The sequence below is a fragment of the Polypterus senegalus genome, chromosome 4 (assembly GCF_016835505.1).
Source record: "Polypterus senegalus isolate Bchr_013 chromosome 4, ASM1683550v1, whole genome shotgun sequence".
NCBI classification, from domain to species: domain Eukaryota; kingdom Metazoa; phylum Chordata; class Cladistia; order Polypteriformes; family Polypteridae; genus Polypterus; species Polypterus senegalus.
This window is the reverse complement of record NC_053157.1, coordinates 92,505,041-92,522,688: the sequence shown is the minus strand read 5'-3', so window position 1 is coordinate 92,522,688 and position 17,648 is coordinate 92,505,041.

The window sequence follows — 17,648 nt, the reverse complement described above, 5'->3', positions numbered from 1 at the left end:
ATTTTTCAACACATCTCCATGTCTGAAGGATGTACAACTTTAGAAATTTTATTAGAAAAATGGAAATTAAGTTGTGCAATGGGAGAAAATGTTTTGTTTCTATATACAACCAGGAAGGAGGTTGCAGGGGATGGCAGACTCGGCTCCAAACTGGCCAGGTAAAGGCAAGGTGGTACAGCTTGAAATCATGAGGGAGATGCCACCATCTGACCTGTTTCAGAACAAAGTGGACTGTTTGATAAATGGTCTCTTGTGATTCCGAAGGAATGAAGACACCAGAGACTTAACAGATTGCCAGAACTTAGGTGGGGTACAAAGAGGGAGTATAGAGCTAACACATTTAATTCTATGGAACAAATATATTTTAATAATTGCCATCCTGAATTGGAATGACAGAGGAAGGTGGGACCAACAAGAAATGGGGCCTCTGACACCTTTCAGAACATTTTCAATGTTGGCAGCTTCAAGTTTCTGAACCCTGGAGTAGATGTCCAATTCCAGGTATCTGAAAGACACTGCCCAGGGACTGAATGAGGGAAATGTAGAGAGATGACAGGAAAAAAAATAGTGGGAAAAGAACAGCTTTAGACCACTCAATCTTATAACTGGACAGGGCTACATAGATATTAAACAGACCAAGGATATGGGGATCAGCAGGGGCTTTACCAAGGTAGAGAAGAACATCATCCGCATACAATTAATCTTTTTGTGGTATATCTTTAATCAATAAGGGACTGATATTGTCTGATTTGTAGAGAAAAGTGGGAAAGGAGGACACCCCTGTGTATTTCCTTGACACACACACTAGGGTGTTGGTATTAGTAAGAAGAATTAAAGTGGGGGACTAAAGGGTTTGGACCAGGTTTATAAAGGCTGGGCCAAAGCCCATTCTACCTAGGGCTTTCCACAAAAAGGACCAGTTCACCCTGTTAAATGCCTTTTCTGCATCTAAGAGTAGGAGCAACATGCAAAACATGCAGCAAGTGTCAAACATTGTCAGACACATGACAGACAATAAAGCCAGTTTGATCAGAATTAATCCATTAGGAATCACTGTCTGCAGTTGATGTGCAAACACCTTTGTCAGCAGCTTGACATCAGAATTCATAAATGATAATGGGCGAGAACTGGAGCAATTAGTGGAGTCCTTACCCTGTTTAAGGAATAAAGTAATCCGAGCCGAATTAAAGGTTTGAGTCGGGATGAAGATAGGGCATAGTTAAGCATCTGGAAAAATGGGGCTGACAGTTGCTTCCAAAAAGCAGACAAGATCTTATGAGGCAATGAGGCCCCAGAGATTACCGTAGCTCATAGAGTCCAGCGCTTCTTTTAGTTTATTAAGTGATAGCGGACTCACCAGGGCAGAAGTTAGCCTCTGACTCAGAAAGCTCAAAGAGAGGTAGGGATTTTGAAAGAGTCTATATCAGAGGGAGAGGATGAAGAGAACAGATCAGAATAGAAGTGAAAACACTTAATTTTGTCTGAGTTTATAGTAAAATACCCCTACTGAGTTTTAATAGCCGAAATCATACTGAAGGAATCACATTTATGAAGCCTGAAAGCCAGAAGTTTATTGAGTCTAGATCTGGAAACATAGTGGTGTGTTCTGGTGTGATGAACCAGAAATTCTGTATAATGCAAAGGCAAAGCATTCAGCTCAGCCCTAGTGTTAGGAATGAGAGTTTCATGCTCTTTATCCAACACAAGGGGTAGTGAGTTCTCTAAAAGCGAGAAAGCATTAATAGCATCACAAAGGAAAGAGATGATACAGCATTAAAAGAAATAAATTCTTCAAACATAGGAGGCAAATAAGCAATAAACTTAGGGTTCTGAAGCAGAAATGCATTAAATATCCTTTGTTGTGCTCAGTAGACCAGAGAGGGCAAAAATGTGTAGCATAGGACACTTACGATCAGAGGAGCAGATGAGACTATGGCATCAGTAACTGCAAAAGCTAGAGAGCTAGAAACAAAACTGTAATCAATGTGAGACGAGACTTAAAGTTGAGTGGAAAAAAAGGTGTATTCTTTAACAGAGGGGTTAATTAAACAACATGAATAAACCAGATTAAGATCAGCAACAAATTTACACAAACTGCATGTCAAAGGAGGGAACTGATGTCCCAGGTGTTGAGGAGATTTATCCAGGACAGGGTCAAACACAGCATTGGTATCTGTAACAATAACTAACTCATAGTTATGGTGTGTAAGACTCTGACGAACGACGGGCATTAATGGCAATAAAGCCTATCTTCCTACCATCAAGCTCAGACAAGAGATAGCAGTACCTGCCATTATAATCTCATCCACAGCCCAGAACCTTAACCTGAAGGGTTATCCTGGACAAGAGGGCAGATGACAATGAAAAAATATTTAACGTTTAGAGGCAGCCTGCATCACATCTTGGTTTATCAAATGTGTCTCAATTAAGAAAGCAAGATCAATGTGGTGTCTATGCAAAATGTCAGTCACACAAGATCTTTTCACTGGTGCTGACAAGAGTCTAATATTCAAGAAGCTATATTCAGATTAACAATGGTGTGGGAAAAGGGAACAGCAAAGGAAGAAAACAGAAAAATGTGCCAGAAGAGCCATGCATATCTCCACAGAAACATGCATCCACTGTTCACCTGTTGACTCAAAAAGGTGTGTCTCAGTAAAACCCACCTTATCCCAAAAAACATGTAACCCCATGCTCTGGATAACTGCCACTCAACCATTCAGAAAGCTGCTCATAACACTTTAATCCAGACACGGCACATCACTAAGTGCTTCCAAACCCAACTTTGACATTGCGTGAGTAAAGCAAAAGGTTTGTGCAAAAAAGCCTGGGGGATGCAGTAAAAAGGCTTATAAGCAGACACATGTACAACCCAAGAATGCAAAGCATCAGGGTTAAGGTGCACAAGGCACCCATTACCAAACCGTTAGTGGCTGCTTGCACACATCCAACAAAATAAAATAATAAAAAAGGATGAAGAAAGATGAAACAGAAATGAAGGCCCCTGCCATCCAGATCAGTGAATAAGTATAAACTAAATACCCAGACCCTGGTGATCACTACACAGCATTACCCTCCAAGGATAAATTGTAAGAACAATTAAAAGAAATCAAAGTAGTCGCCAAAACATCTCAAAAAGAGAGCTTGAGACATGTAGGAAAAACCTTTGCCCTTCTGATCAGCATGTTCATTGCCCATCTTTCAGCAGCTGTTTTAGCAGTAAAGTCTTGATAAAAATAAATTTTATGTCCTTCAAAGTAGAGGTCCTGCAATTTTTTTGACTCTCAAATAACTGTGAAGTAGTCTTGAAGAACTGCATATAATAGTTGGATGGTGAGATGTATCATCCTGTGCACTATAACACCCTATGTTCTCTCTCTATAACAGGTTCAAAGGAAGCAAGAGCAAGAAAAATGTTTTGCTAAGAATAGTTAGAATATTGTTCCTTCTCTACCAATCCTTATGCCAGTAAGTTTAAGGTTATTATGCAGCTGACGACAACGACTCAACCTCCACATTGATTCCAGTGATTTCTGCAGTTTGGTAGTCAGTTATTGATTTAAGTGAGGCAATGCCCTTTGGCAGCATGTTGAAGTCCACCCTTAAGGCGTTCACATCAGTCTGGAGCTCAGTATGATTCTGCTGGATAATCCTATGTAAAGAGTTCACTTGATGAAGAAGCCATGAAAGGAAAGATGGCATTCTCCTCTGAGCTCCTTTTGGTCGGGGTATGCTTTTATCTGGACTGCTGAGGGAGGAATGAGATCTTCTTTGTGAAATAGCTATGATACACTAAGGTAAGCCCATCCTATATGTTGTTTTGAAAAAGTTTAAACAGCAAGGGCATTCAGTGGTGAGCAAAAGATGGAAAGAGTGCAAGCAAAATGCAGAATTATGTGGCCATTAACAGCATGTATCACATGATTTCCCCAACATTTACATATATCATTTAATGTGCAAACTTTTTCTTTTCTCTTCTCAAAGAAGCTAAATGTTTGTTTAGTTTGAGGTCAGATATTGGTCTCCAAGAGATTCAAGGTCTGGTCACTGTCTGCACGTTGTTGTCATTTCTTTGCAGATTATTGTCTAGGTGTTTTAGATAACCTAAGTAGACATAAGTGTGTGTGGTGTACACATTTTAGTTGAATTATACCATGCTTTTCAGAGGTGTGCATTTTCTCAAGAGCCAATTTCCATTCTTTACCTAAAAGCCTTTGTGGAAAAACCCTTTTTCCAACACTGCATAAGTCAAGAGGGACTTTTTGAAAGTGAGTAATAGAGTATGGAAATGCTGTGTGCATCATTATCTTTGGAAGGCAACACTATTTTTAACATGAATATTAAATTGGGAGGGGGGACAAGAAAGCCTAATAGTATCGTTTAGCTAATTTTCTAATTTACAGAAAAGAAAACAAATATGTTGACAGAAGATTAAATTTGTGACATGCTATAGGTGTTTGAAAAATCTCAATGCTGAATATCTTTCATATATGAGTATCATGCACAGGTGCAATTAATAGTAAGACCTTGAATGTAAAGCCTCTTCTACATTGACACAACATTCTGAGTGTGTGTTGAACCAATGGATTACCACTTAATTTTTTTTTTAACGTTTTATTGATTTCATTAAAAATCAAATAACATTCTATACAAACAAGTCAAGTTTAACAAAACTAGGTTCAAAACAAATTAACCCCCACCATGAGAAAGAGAGCTAGGCCAGCAGAGTAAAACTTAAATAATAGTAAAAATATTTAAATAAATAAACGAATAAAAATAAATAGAATACAAAAGAGGGGAGAGAATCCGCTTTCTCAATTTAAATGCTTATTTGAAAATGTTATCGATTAGACCCTGCCAAGTTTTGAAAAAGTTTTGCACAGATCCTCTAAGTGAGAATTTGATTTTTTCCAATGTCAAATAATATAAAACATCAGTTACCCACTGACTTAAAAGAGGTGAGTTAGGATACTTCCAGTTGAGCAAAATAAGTCTGTGTGCCAGTAGTTGAAGTAAAGGCAATTACAGTTTGTTTGTCCTTCTCCACTTTAAGCACTTCTGGAAGAACACCAAACACAGCTGTTAGTGGATTAGGAGAGATTGTGACACCAAGGCTGTATGATAGGCATTTAAAGATTTTGGTCCAGAATGATGTTAATTTGGTGCACACGCAAAACATGTGGCCCAGTGAACTTGGAACTTGATTGCAATGTTCGCAGGTTGGATCTTGCCATGGAAATATTTTGGATAATTTTAAATGAGACAGATCCATCCACCCATTATCCAACCCGCTATATCCTAACTACAGGGTCTTGGGGGTCAGCTGGAGCCAATCCCAGCCAACATGGTGCAAGGCAGGAAACAAACCCTGGGCAGGGCGCCAGCCCACCGCAGAATGAGACAGATGCGCTTGATAATATAATTTTTAATTTGAATAATTGTATGCTTTGCACATATGGAGCTCAAGTAAATTCTGTCCATTGCTACCTTCCACTCTTTTTCTGAGATGTTGAGTGAGAGATCCTTTTCCCACTGTACTCTGAGATGTTTGAAAGGGAGGGACTTAAACGTGTTTTTTCTGTTACGGAATGCTGTCAGAGTCCTCAAGACTGATCAATATTTTTTCCTGGAATAGATTACCACTTAATTGACAGCATAAGTAATAGCAGGGGCACAGAACAGAGCATTTAAAGAAGAGTTAGAATAGGATTTTGTTTCCAGAGTTAACCTAGATGTTACAAATTAATTTCTTTTGGATTCTCTACAAGGTCTTAGAATACATACAATTGCAATCCAGTAGTGGAATTGGAAGTACAGTAACATAGTGCCATGCCCTCTTCTGTTTTCAGTCTGTGTAATGTAAATTTTTTTAGTTCACTGTCTCATTGCATTCCAAACAAACATGGTTTTATGACTGTGCCTAATTTTTAAAGAAGGGTATACTGTTATAAAATGCTTCAACATTGTTGCATATTACTGAAATTAGTCTGTAGGACATGCATGCCAGTTTTTTGTTTTTTTTTTGGACTGATGTAATATTTTTAGTAGAAGACTTTCTTTCTTTCTTTTTTTTATGCTTAACCCCAAACACAGAAGTCTAAAACTGTAAAAAGTCAACTCTGTTCAACTTTAGTATCTTACATAGATTAATTTGCTTTGTGCATTTAACAAAGATTTTAATATAAAAAACAAGAAGGAAGGAATGCAATATTAAAAGCCACATACATCTGAAGACTAACATGCATACATATATTAAACATACAGAACATGCATACATATACAAATACACTAAAAAAAATTCTTATATTTTATTAATAGGCATGTACTCCAGTTACCTGTTCTTATTAAAAAGTCTAATTGCTGAAGGTAAAATAGGTCTCTTATATCTGGATGTCTTTATTCAATGTCGTAAAAATCTGCTTAAAGCCACACAGATAAAATTAAATTTACTATATATTGAATGTGTGGGATAATTAAGGTCTTGATCAAGCTTTTTAGGAAGTAGGTTACTGATTTTTGATTCACTCCAGTGACCCTAATTGCTGCTTTAATCAGATGCTGGAATTTGACTTTGAATTGGGCACTCATGTTGCCAAAAACGTAGATTAAGCCAAAAGTTGAATTCTCTGCAGAAAAGATAAGTAAACCATATTGTGAATGTAAGATTTCACACTAAAGAAAACCATTCAATTTATGCAAGAAAAAGCAGCCTTTTTTGGACTTTTAAAAAAAAAATATATTCAAAGCATTTTCATTGAATCAAAACTGGTTATCAGTCACCAGCCCTAAATATTTGTAGGATGTGACTTGTTCTATTAGTTTGCTGTTTGTTTCCGTCAGTGGGACCTTTGTATTTATAAAATCAATGGCAATCTCTTTAGTTTCCTTTGTGTTTGTTAAAAAGAAATTTTTAGAGCACCATTTGGTAAAGTCTTCTACGTCTTTGTTGAAATACTGACTAGACAGAGTGTCAGCCTTTAAGAACCCCAGCAGTGCTGTGTTGTCTGCATATTTATAAAAGGTGTTAGCAGGTGACCGCATATAACCCTGGACATTCCGGTATTAATGGTTTGTATGGAGGAAACGGTGCTGTTAAATCTCACCTGCTGGGTGCAATTTACAAGAAAATTAAAAACACAAATAATAAGGTAAGAGATTACTCAGAGTCCTAACAATTTGTGTACTAAAAGATGCAGCTGAACAGTATTATGTGCTCTGCTAAAACCTATACACAATCTTAAGGAAAAATTTTCTTCGTTCTAGATGTTCAAGGGCGTTGTTTAGCAAAACCAGCAGTGCCTTTCCTGCCCACTTTCTGCACAAAAGGTAAACTGGTGTGGTTGAAGATGGGGGTTAACCTCTAGAAATTAAATTAAAGATATTTCCAACAGCATAACAGTTTGAAAGGACCTCAAAATTTTATAGAAACTAAAATATGGCAAACATAGCAAAAAACAAAAAAAATCAGAACATTTAAGAACAGACTGAGGGAGGCAAACTATTGTGAAAATGAAAGACCATAAAATAATTTTCATAGAGCTAGGCGATCTCAGTGTCAAAAAACTTTCTGGAGCCAGGAACCAAAAAGCAAACAAACCTGGAGGAAGAAACAAAACAAAGTATAAAAATCTATCTGAATTTCAGAAGCCACACTAACAAAAATTGAGTCCTAACTAAAGTTAACATGTCTTTTTTTTAATTTTTTTTTATATAATTATCCCAAGGCTAGCATAGCAAGCACCCAACTTGCACCTCTGTGTCGCTAAAAGTGAAGATAACTCATGTTGCACCATTGACATGATGGCAACTGAACTGGCCTAAAAACAGGTGAATAACCGCAACACAAATGTTAACACAGATTCAAAATGTAGGCAGAATACCATCACTGTAGTCAAATCCATTAAACAAAAATCTCAATTAGAATAAAAAAGCCAGAATCAACAAACCAAAAGAACCAAACAAGAATGGTCAAAAATACCAGCAACATACTGTATTGTCAAGCTTGGGTCACTAAGTTGCACAGGAGACTAGAAAAGGGAACAGGTTTCCAAGGAATAATGTCTTTATTGCTGATCTTGTAGGCACAAACATAAGACTTTTTCCAGACGGGGTTTGCCAACAGAAGAAAAGCCCACAGGAAGTGTCTGTCAAACGTGCCACTTCAGCTCCCAACTCTGTGTCAAAAGAAAACAAAGTCCTCCTCATCAAGCGGGTTCAATGGTTCAGATCCAGAGACTGGAGCAGAGGCAGTCTGAGGTAAAGAGGACAGGAGAATGAGCCGTTAGGCTGGCTGTGGCTCGATCTTTTAAATATTATAAACCACGTGTGAAAGGCTTGTTGCACGGTAAGCCTCCAAGCCTGCAGCTGATCCTGTAAACGGGATGGGTATGAGTGTGTTTGTTTCTCATAGAAATACTGTTTAAGAGGGAGTTTCTGAAGGGCAGGTGTCTTTCTTTGCCGTAGGTTTACTGTTAAGAGCGGTAACACCAGTCACAATATAAAAAGAAATTCCAAATGGCAGCCAAAAAATACTTGCCAGCATGGTAGCTAATGCCATGACAAATAAATGTGCCAACAGGTACCTTAAGCAGGGAACATTAAGGCACACCTGGAGGACTAACTTCAGTAATTCTGGGAAGAAGAATCACAGCACAAATATCAAAAACACAAAAGTAAAGACAAAGAATAAATAAGTGAATAGTAGAAAATTATAAACGCGATAAAAAAAAACCCAAAAATATAACAAACCCAAAAGAGTGGCTTTCAGACACCCTGGAACCTTATAAAGAGACCAAAAAAGAAGGCAGTGGCTTCTTTTCCAAGAGTATTGTACTGGACTCTGTAAAGGCCACTGGCTCAGTTTCAAACACAACCTTAGAACTGCCCACTATGTTGAATGTAGATACGTCCTCTGGAACTAGAATGTTGCAGGGCCCACTGCTGAAGGCTTCAGTAACAATTCTGAAGTAGCGTTTTCTAAGGTTGTGGGTTTTTGCCCAAATCTGCCACTGTACCTGGAACAGCAACACTGAAATGTCCACCAAAGCCAAACCTCAGGAATCCATTGGATGCTGTAGGCAACACAACCATATTAAACTGTCCTGGTTGAGATAACTGGATGACTGAACACCTACTGGCTGTGTGGTGAGGTGCTTTAAAACACTTCATCCTGAAGGTATGGCATTGGACTCTGGAATGTCTCCTTTTAGCTGGGGCTCTGGTATCATCTTAGAAATTACCTCTAGGGCTCTGCAGCAACTTTGAAACACCCCCAGATGGCTGTACTAACCCAAAATAAGAAATTCAACACTGTAAAATATCTTGCCAACATACAAAGAAATTAAAATGATAAAAGATCTAAACTGAAAAGCAACAAAACTAATTTTAAAAAATCGCAAGAAATGCCAAATGTCCAGTGGGGCCTAGGGACCAAATGAAAATGTGCAAAAGAAAGAAATTTTGTTTACAGCTTGGTATAGAATAAGCTTGTATTTTAACCTGATTTACTTAAATTTCACTGCTTGAACAGGCATCATTGTTTCATCAAGAATAACTGGTTATCAACATTTATGTTCATCTATACTTATAATACATGATGCAGCTCTTCAGGAAGTATGCTAAATGTCTGTTATAGCAGCAAAGCTATCAGTAGAAGAACTACACAGGTAGCACCGATTTGACATGGCAAAAGGAGAACCCATGAGTTGGCATGGAGCCACCTGCAAGTAAAAAACACAATGCTGGAAAGCAGCTTGCATACATTTTCACAGTGTTATGACTGGGAGTTTCAAAGCATGTAAATCCCAAACACACTTCCAAACATGCCCACTAGAGTGGGACGCACAATCAAAAACATGGCTAAACACAAAAAGGCCTTATAGTATTTTATAAAATAAATGATTTCTTCACAAAAACTACTCTGTAATACTGTGAGGCTCCAAAGAGCAAAAAAAGGCGTACAATGCCTGTTAAAGGCAATTCTAAAAGCAAACAGAATCCAAACAGAGGAAAAAAATTATTAACATCAAAAATAAAAGTACACTCACCAACTCCAAAGCACATTCACAATGAACCAGCAAGAACTGTGGAAGACCCACCGGATTTATAGGGTGGAGGGCAGATCCTGGCACCTCCTGGGTGACCACTCTCAAAACACATATAAGGTGGTCCAGATCTAATTATGCAATTTTTATTATGCTATAACTTATTAAGTTTATTACACAGAGGATTCACAAAAAATTATTTTTGTTGCCAATAGATGGCAGCAACTGCCCTGCATTCCAAAATGGTGGGGATACGGTTGTCAGTCGAACAGCGGGTGCGATGTTTTCGCCTTTTCATAATTGCATAATTAGATCTGGACCACCCTGTAGAATATAACAAAGGAAACTTAACTTACACAGACACAATCAACATAAATAAAAGAATAAAGAAAAAAACAAAAAAGACATAAAACAAATTTGAATGCTGGCTGAGATATAACACGCATACACTGCAGGTCTGATAATGTATACAAATGTATGAATAAACAGAAGGCTTTCTTTGCTTGTGTACACACCTGACTCTAAGCCAATGTATGTTATTTAATATGTTTGTGTGTGCACAGTATGTTCACCAGCATTTCAATATAGCTGTACTCCAATCATATTCCTTCCCTCCTAATAGGCCCTCTTTAATGGCCAAGTATCATGTTGCATCGGCTTTTCCATCTTAACAAATATAGGCAACTTTTTTCTCACATTTGCATACATTGCTGGGTCTGCTGTGTCTGTGAAAAAATTATGCATGACAGCTTCCTTCCAGTACTGTTCTCTTCATTTGCAGCTTATACTGTCGACAATGTGCTATTCCATGCATTATCCTTTGACTAAATGAGACTGGTACTGCCTGTGTATTTCAAATTCCAAGCTGTGTGAAAAATCATTGTGATGTAATTTCAGGTTAGTATATGTTTTTTTTTTTGTTTGCTAACAAATAACTGGAGCACTGACAGTTTTCAGATTGGCCTATTATTTCCTTTATCTCATTAACTGAAACAATGTTAATAATTATAGGTGTGATATGTTTTCTGCGATTATTATCTCATTGTTTGAAGAAGAGCAAGAGTAATTCATATTTGAGCAGCGATACTCAGCAATGTCAACAGTGGAAGGTAAGGATTTGTTGAAGTAAAAAAAAAATTAAATAGCAGAAAAATATAATTGATAACCTTTTCTGAATAGAATTTCAGATTTACAGCAACATGGGCATTTGAAGTGCAACAATAAAATATTTAAAGATTTAAAAACACAACAGTAAATTGCAGTAAAAAAGTAAAAAGCCATGGCTGTCCTAGTGTTAATTCATGAATGCTTTATTATTTTTTTTTGACGAATCAGGAAGATGAGATGTAAAATCTGAAGTGAAAACTTTTGGGGAACTGACAAGATTATACAAGTACTTGTTCATATTAAGCAGTAAAGTAGACATGTGGATGAGGTTTGGTGCACTTTTCTATTTTGCAGGAAAGTTTAAAGGCATCTGATGATGATGAATTTGAAATATTCAAGTCATGGAACCTGGAGTAACAGAGATGTATGTTCTACCTTAAAATGCATGTAGTAAGTGTAAGCATTAAGACACCTTGGCACCACTGCACAACTGATTATTGTGCTTCTTCTGTACCACAGACCACCAGCCATCACTGGCTACAAAATGCACCATGCATGGTCATGCATTCTTACCTAAGTCTTTGCAGAAAGAAGAAAATAATACATTGATTGGTGTCCAGTTACCAGCGACCACCCTTGTTTTTTTTTTTTATTAAATTTATCTGTTAGGTAGTTCAGCTTTATCAGAATGCACTTGAATGGTTCAGTGCAAGAGAGAGACTAAGTATCTTAGTATTTTTTTCAGTTAGTCACTGATGCACATAGAACTTGGACATATAGAGAGAAATCCACATATTTGCTAAACTTTGTAGTAACAGAAAAAAAACATCTTGGCATAATTTGATGATATTCTAAAATATACACTAAATTTCATGAGTTACAAGTGAGTGTGGCAATAGGAAACTAAGTTTATTCCATAGAATTATATGATTATGGTGTTCCATAATACTGTGTTCACTCCCCCTTTAAGTTAAAAAAGGGAGATTATTCTGTCAGGATGGCTGGCATTCATTCTGGCTGTAATGTAAAGTCCAATGCAAGCCTGATTGCTCCATTCATTCCAAGAAAGACTTGCTGGAATTTAGTCAGACTTGCTGGAGTTCATTCTAAGCTAGAGTTAGTTGTATATAATGCAAGAAAACATGTTATTTATCTCTATTGTGTGCAAGGAATAAAATTGGATCATACACACACAAAAAAGCCCATCTCAGCTCTCTAAGTGGTAGCATCAGCAATTAATTTTTCCTGTATATTGCATGGAACTGAGTTCTCTAGAACACGCATTCTAACTGCTTACATTGTATTGCATACTGCTGCTTGTTCTTGCAATTGTCTCAATGGCATACATTGTTGAATGTTTTTGTGATAAGTGTGAACATTTTATATTATTAAAAGGCAAAGAATTAACAAAAAATTGTAAAGAACAAGAGAAAATACAGGACCAACCCAAGAGCTTCTACTACCATAGGGAAGATAATTTAATGAGGATGATATCCTGGCTGCTAACAGAGCATCCACATGTTTTCCCCAGAATAGCCAAAAGGTCTGTTCCATTAAAAAATTATGCACGTTATCTCATCTAGAATTTTTGACAGAATTTTTAAGCTTTCTGGTGGAAAGGAATAAAGAGGGAGTGTAGCCTATTAGAATTTTTTTAAATAAAAAACATAGGAATTTTTTTTTTTAAATTCAATATTATAAACAATGCCAAATAACTGGAATGCAAAACTTAAAAAAGATAGATAATAAAGTATCTATCTATCTATCTATCTATCTATCTATCTATCTATCTATCTAAAATTGGAAATCTGTTGAACTGTGACAGCATATTTGTGGCTCAACCACCTAGTGTCACTGAGAGGTTTGAGCGTGAGTCCTGTAACGCGAGTTTTGAAAATATCCCAGTGGAGGCAGAAAAGAATGTACTATATACAGTGCATCCGGAAAGTATTCACAGCGCATCACTTTTTCCACATTTTGTTATGTTACAGCCTTATTCCAAAATGGATTAAATTAATTTTTTTCCTCAGAATTCTACACATAACACCCCATAATGACAACATGAAAAAAATTTACTTGAGGATTTTGGAAATTTATTAAAAACAAAAAAACTGAGAAATCACATGTACATAAGTATTCACAGCCTTTTCTCAATACTTTGTCGATACACCTTTGGCAGCAATTACAGCCTCAAGTCTTTTTGAATATGATGCCACAAGCTTGGCACACCTATCCTTGGCCAGTTTTGCACATTCCTCTTTGCAGCACCTCTCAAGCTCCATCACTTTGGATGGGAAGCATCGGTGCACAGCCATTTTAAGATCTCTCCAGAGATGTTCAATCGGATTCAAGTCTGGGCTGTGGCTGGGCCACTCAAGGACATTCACAGAGTTGTCCTGAAGCCACTCCTTTGATATCTTGGCTGTGTGCTTAGGGTCGTTGTCCTGTGGAAAGATGAACCATCGCCCCAGTCTGAGGTCAAGAGCACTCTGGAGCAGGTTTTCATCCAGGATGTCTATGTACATTGCTGCAGTCATCTTTCCCTTTATCCTGACTAATCTCCCAGTTTCTGCCGCTGAAAAACATCCCCACAGCATGATGATGCCACCACCATGCTTCACAGTAGGGATGTTATTGGCCTGGTGATGAACGGTGCCTAGTTTCCTCCAAATGTGACGCCTGTCATTCACACCAAAGAGTTCAATCAAGAGCCCTTCAGGTGCCTTTTGGCAAACTCCAGGCGGGCTGCCATGTGCCTTTTACTAAGGAGTAGCTTCCGTCTGGCCACTCTACCATACAGGCCTGATTGGTGGATTGCTGCAGAGATGGTTGTCCTCCTAAGAAGGTTCTCCTCTCTCCACAGAGGACCGCTGGAGCTCTGACAGAGTGACCATTGGGTTCTTGGTCACCTCCCTGACCGGCCAGCTCTAGAAAGAGTCCTGGTGGTTTCGAACTTCTTCCACTTACGAATGATGGAGGTCACTGTGCTCATTGGGACCTTCAAAGCAGCAGTATTTTTTCTGTAACTTTCCTCAGATTTGTACCTCGAGACAATCCTGTCTCGGAGGTCTACAGACAATTCCTTTGACTTCATGCTTGGTTTGTGCTCTGACATGAACTGTCAACTGTGGGACCTTATATAGACAGGTGTGTGCCTTTCCAAATCATGTCCAATCAACTGAATTTACCACAGGTGGACTCCAATTAAGCTGCAGAAACATCTCAAGGATGATCAGGGGAAACAGGATGCACCTGAGCTCAATTTTGAACTTCATGGCAAAGGCTGTGAATACTTATGTACATTTGCTTTCTCAATTTTTTAATAAATTTGCAAAAACCTCAAGTAAACTTTTTTCATGTTGTCATTATGAGGTGTTGTGTGTAGAATTCTGAGGAAAAAAATGAATTTAATCCATTTTGGAATAAGGCTGTAACATAACAAAATGTGGAAAAAGTGATGCGTTGTAAATACTTTCCGGATGCACTGTATATTCCTTGTACACTGTTGAAAAAAATGAACAGCACCAAGACAGAAATGTGCTACATTATTACTAAAATCATAGTGGTGGCTTTGCGAGTGCCAAACACACACATTTTTTAAGGGAGCGAGGAGAAGATTATTCATCCGATAAAGATGCTCAACAACAAATTTTATTTATTGTAGATGTTAGCACAGTTTAAAATAAAAAAATAGATGTTGGCACAGAAAACATTCCGTAGTAGAATGTAGTTTCATTGTGTATATTTATATTACTTGTTTTTGTAAAAAACGCACCCTGCTTTGTTTTTAGAAATGTTCGAATTTGATCAGTAAGAAATAGAACATATGAGAATAATATTTTACAGAACTTGAACCGTCCCTGGATACTTTACACTTCGATAAAGTAAGACACTAGGGGCCTCATGCATAACGGCGTACGAAGAATTCACACTATAACATGGCATACGGACAAAAGCGGAAATGTGCTTACGCACAAAAAAATCTAGATGCATAAATCTGTGCGAATGCCAACTTCCACATTCTTCCGCTACATAAATCCCAATCAGCGTGAAAAGTAATGCACGTGCACGCGCCTGCTGTCCCGCCCCGTCTCCTCCCAGAATTACGCCTCTTTGAATATGCAAATCAATATAAATAGCCCTTAAGCTCAGCGTTCTGGGAAAAGGCAATGGCAAAAGCACCGGGGGAAATAGAAGAATTTCAGCAAATACTAAGTGGAGGCAAGGAAAAACGTACTATTTGTTGGTTTAAACAGTGGTATAAACAACAAAAGAAAGTTGATCGAGTGACATAGATTGTCGGAGAAACTCGAAAGCTCAAGTTCACAAAGTTGCACAGTGCCCAAAATAAAAAAAGAAGTTGTCACATATCAAAGTCGCCGTGAAAAGGCAAGTTGTAGCCACCGTCTGAGTGTCATATGAAAGCTTATTAGGGTGCAGAGAAAAAGAAAATAGGCACACAGTGGGGGAAAAAGCATGAAATGTCAACTTCAATCTCGAAATTTCAATTTTAATCATGTAGTTTATTTTGTCATTAAAGTAGAACATCATAAACTTCATCTTAAAATCATTTAATTTACTAGTTTCTCAAATCCCATCGTAACTAAAGAAGTATGTTAAATGCTTTGTTTTGTATTTGATCTTCTATGTGTTCTATGTGTGTGAATCACTACGTGCTTCTTAAACGGGCTTTCTCTTCCTCTGACAGGACACAGAATCCATTACATTTGTGATATTACAGCTCTCTAAAAAATTAAAATACTGAGATATACTTGATATCATTTTCATGATGGTAGGAGTTAAAGCATGTTATTAAACATGGGAACACGGTGGCGCTGTGATTGTTCATGCTTCACGCAAGATGCTTGCTGCGCCTTGTGTGACCTTCGATGAAATAATTTATTGCAGCAGTACTGTCTCTTTCAAACGTACTAACCTCCAATTCCTGTACTTCCTTTTTTTTCTCCAAGTAACCAATCACCACACAATCAGCTCTGTAATAGACGTTAAGCCATTTGTAAGTTTAGAACGCCAATTCTTCAAAACTTTTAAGGAACATTTAAATATCTTCATAGTACATGTTTAATTATTCCATCCATCTATCCTTCCCTTGTCGCACCAGCCCCAGCAAGAATACAGCGTGAGGCAGGAACAATCCATGAACGGAGCGCCAGCTCTTCGCTAGCGCTGTGGCAGTGTGTCCTTACATGTTTAATTATTAACAATATAGATTATTTAAATTAAGTTAAAGTTTTATCTGTATAATATAATAAACATATTTTGCTGCATTTCATTTTAAAAATGATAATGTCATCATATGTAAATACGCGCTTTATAAAGTGGCTCAGGTTGTGCAATATTATAACTTTATCGCAAGTTTACAGTCAGGTGATTGTACTTATAAGTACAAAGCGTTCTACAAGGAGCACTTGGTGTACTGATTGATTTCATTTATAGTTTTTGGGATGAAACTGTTTCTGAACCACGAGGTCCGTACAGGAAAGGCTCTGAAGCGTTTGCCATATGTCAGCAGTTCAATAGACAGCATGGCCGAGGAAGCGTGTACTTGATAATCCTCTTTCCAATCAGCTGCTGTAGAGCTGTGATTCCCCACTCCGATACAGTGATATAAATAATCCAAGTGGTGCTGTGAGAGTAATATGGAAAAAGATGATCTGCTGTGGCAACCCCTAATGGGAGCACCTGAAAGAAGAAGAAAAAGGTGCAGTGAAAGTAACAACACTAAAGCAGCTATGGTATTTAGAATAGTTTGATTATTCTGTGGACTATTATATTGTTACTGGTTAAATTAGATGCATTAAACTAACAAACAGTATGCGGTTAATTTCAGTGCATTTATATACCCTAAAGATCTAAAAAAGAAAGGGAAACCACACTGGAACCAAGCGGAGAACTTGTGTACGCCAGGGTTGGAACCACCATGAAAATGTGTTTGACTTTACACCAAGTTTAGGTTTTATACATCACGATTTGAACGTGGAAACATTCGTACACAACATTCTTGTGTGTACGCACTGTTTATACATGAGGCCCCAGAAGTCTAGTGTCCAGTATTACGTCTAGCACTGAGGGCCAATGCACACCCACTGAATTGCATTGTGTTTTTTCCAGTGTTACTATACAAGTTATACAACTAAACCAAAAAGATTTTAGATTAATTCAGTGCCCTGAACTCCCTAATTAGATCAGTGACCACTAATAGTAGGTGATAAACACAGCAATGCTTAGTTATTATGTTAGGAAACACTGGGATCAAGGCATGAGCAACTACAAGCAAATGTATGTCAAAGTGGTCATTAATGATAAACACAAAGGGCACTAAGAATAGCTTGTTCAGTCTTGTCGGCTTTGAAATGACCAAGTTATACAACAGTAAAATGTAAATGAACCAATGCCTCGTGCTATAGACTTGTCTATCAAAATTCTTACTTCAATAACTACAGTATTTTGTTGAATAATTTTCATCTAATTACTGAA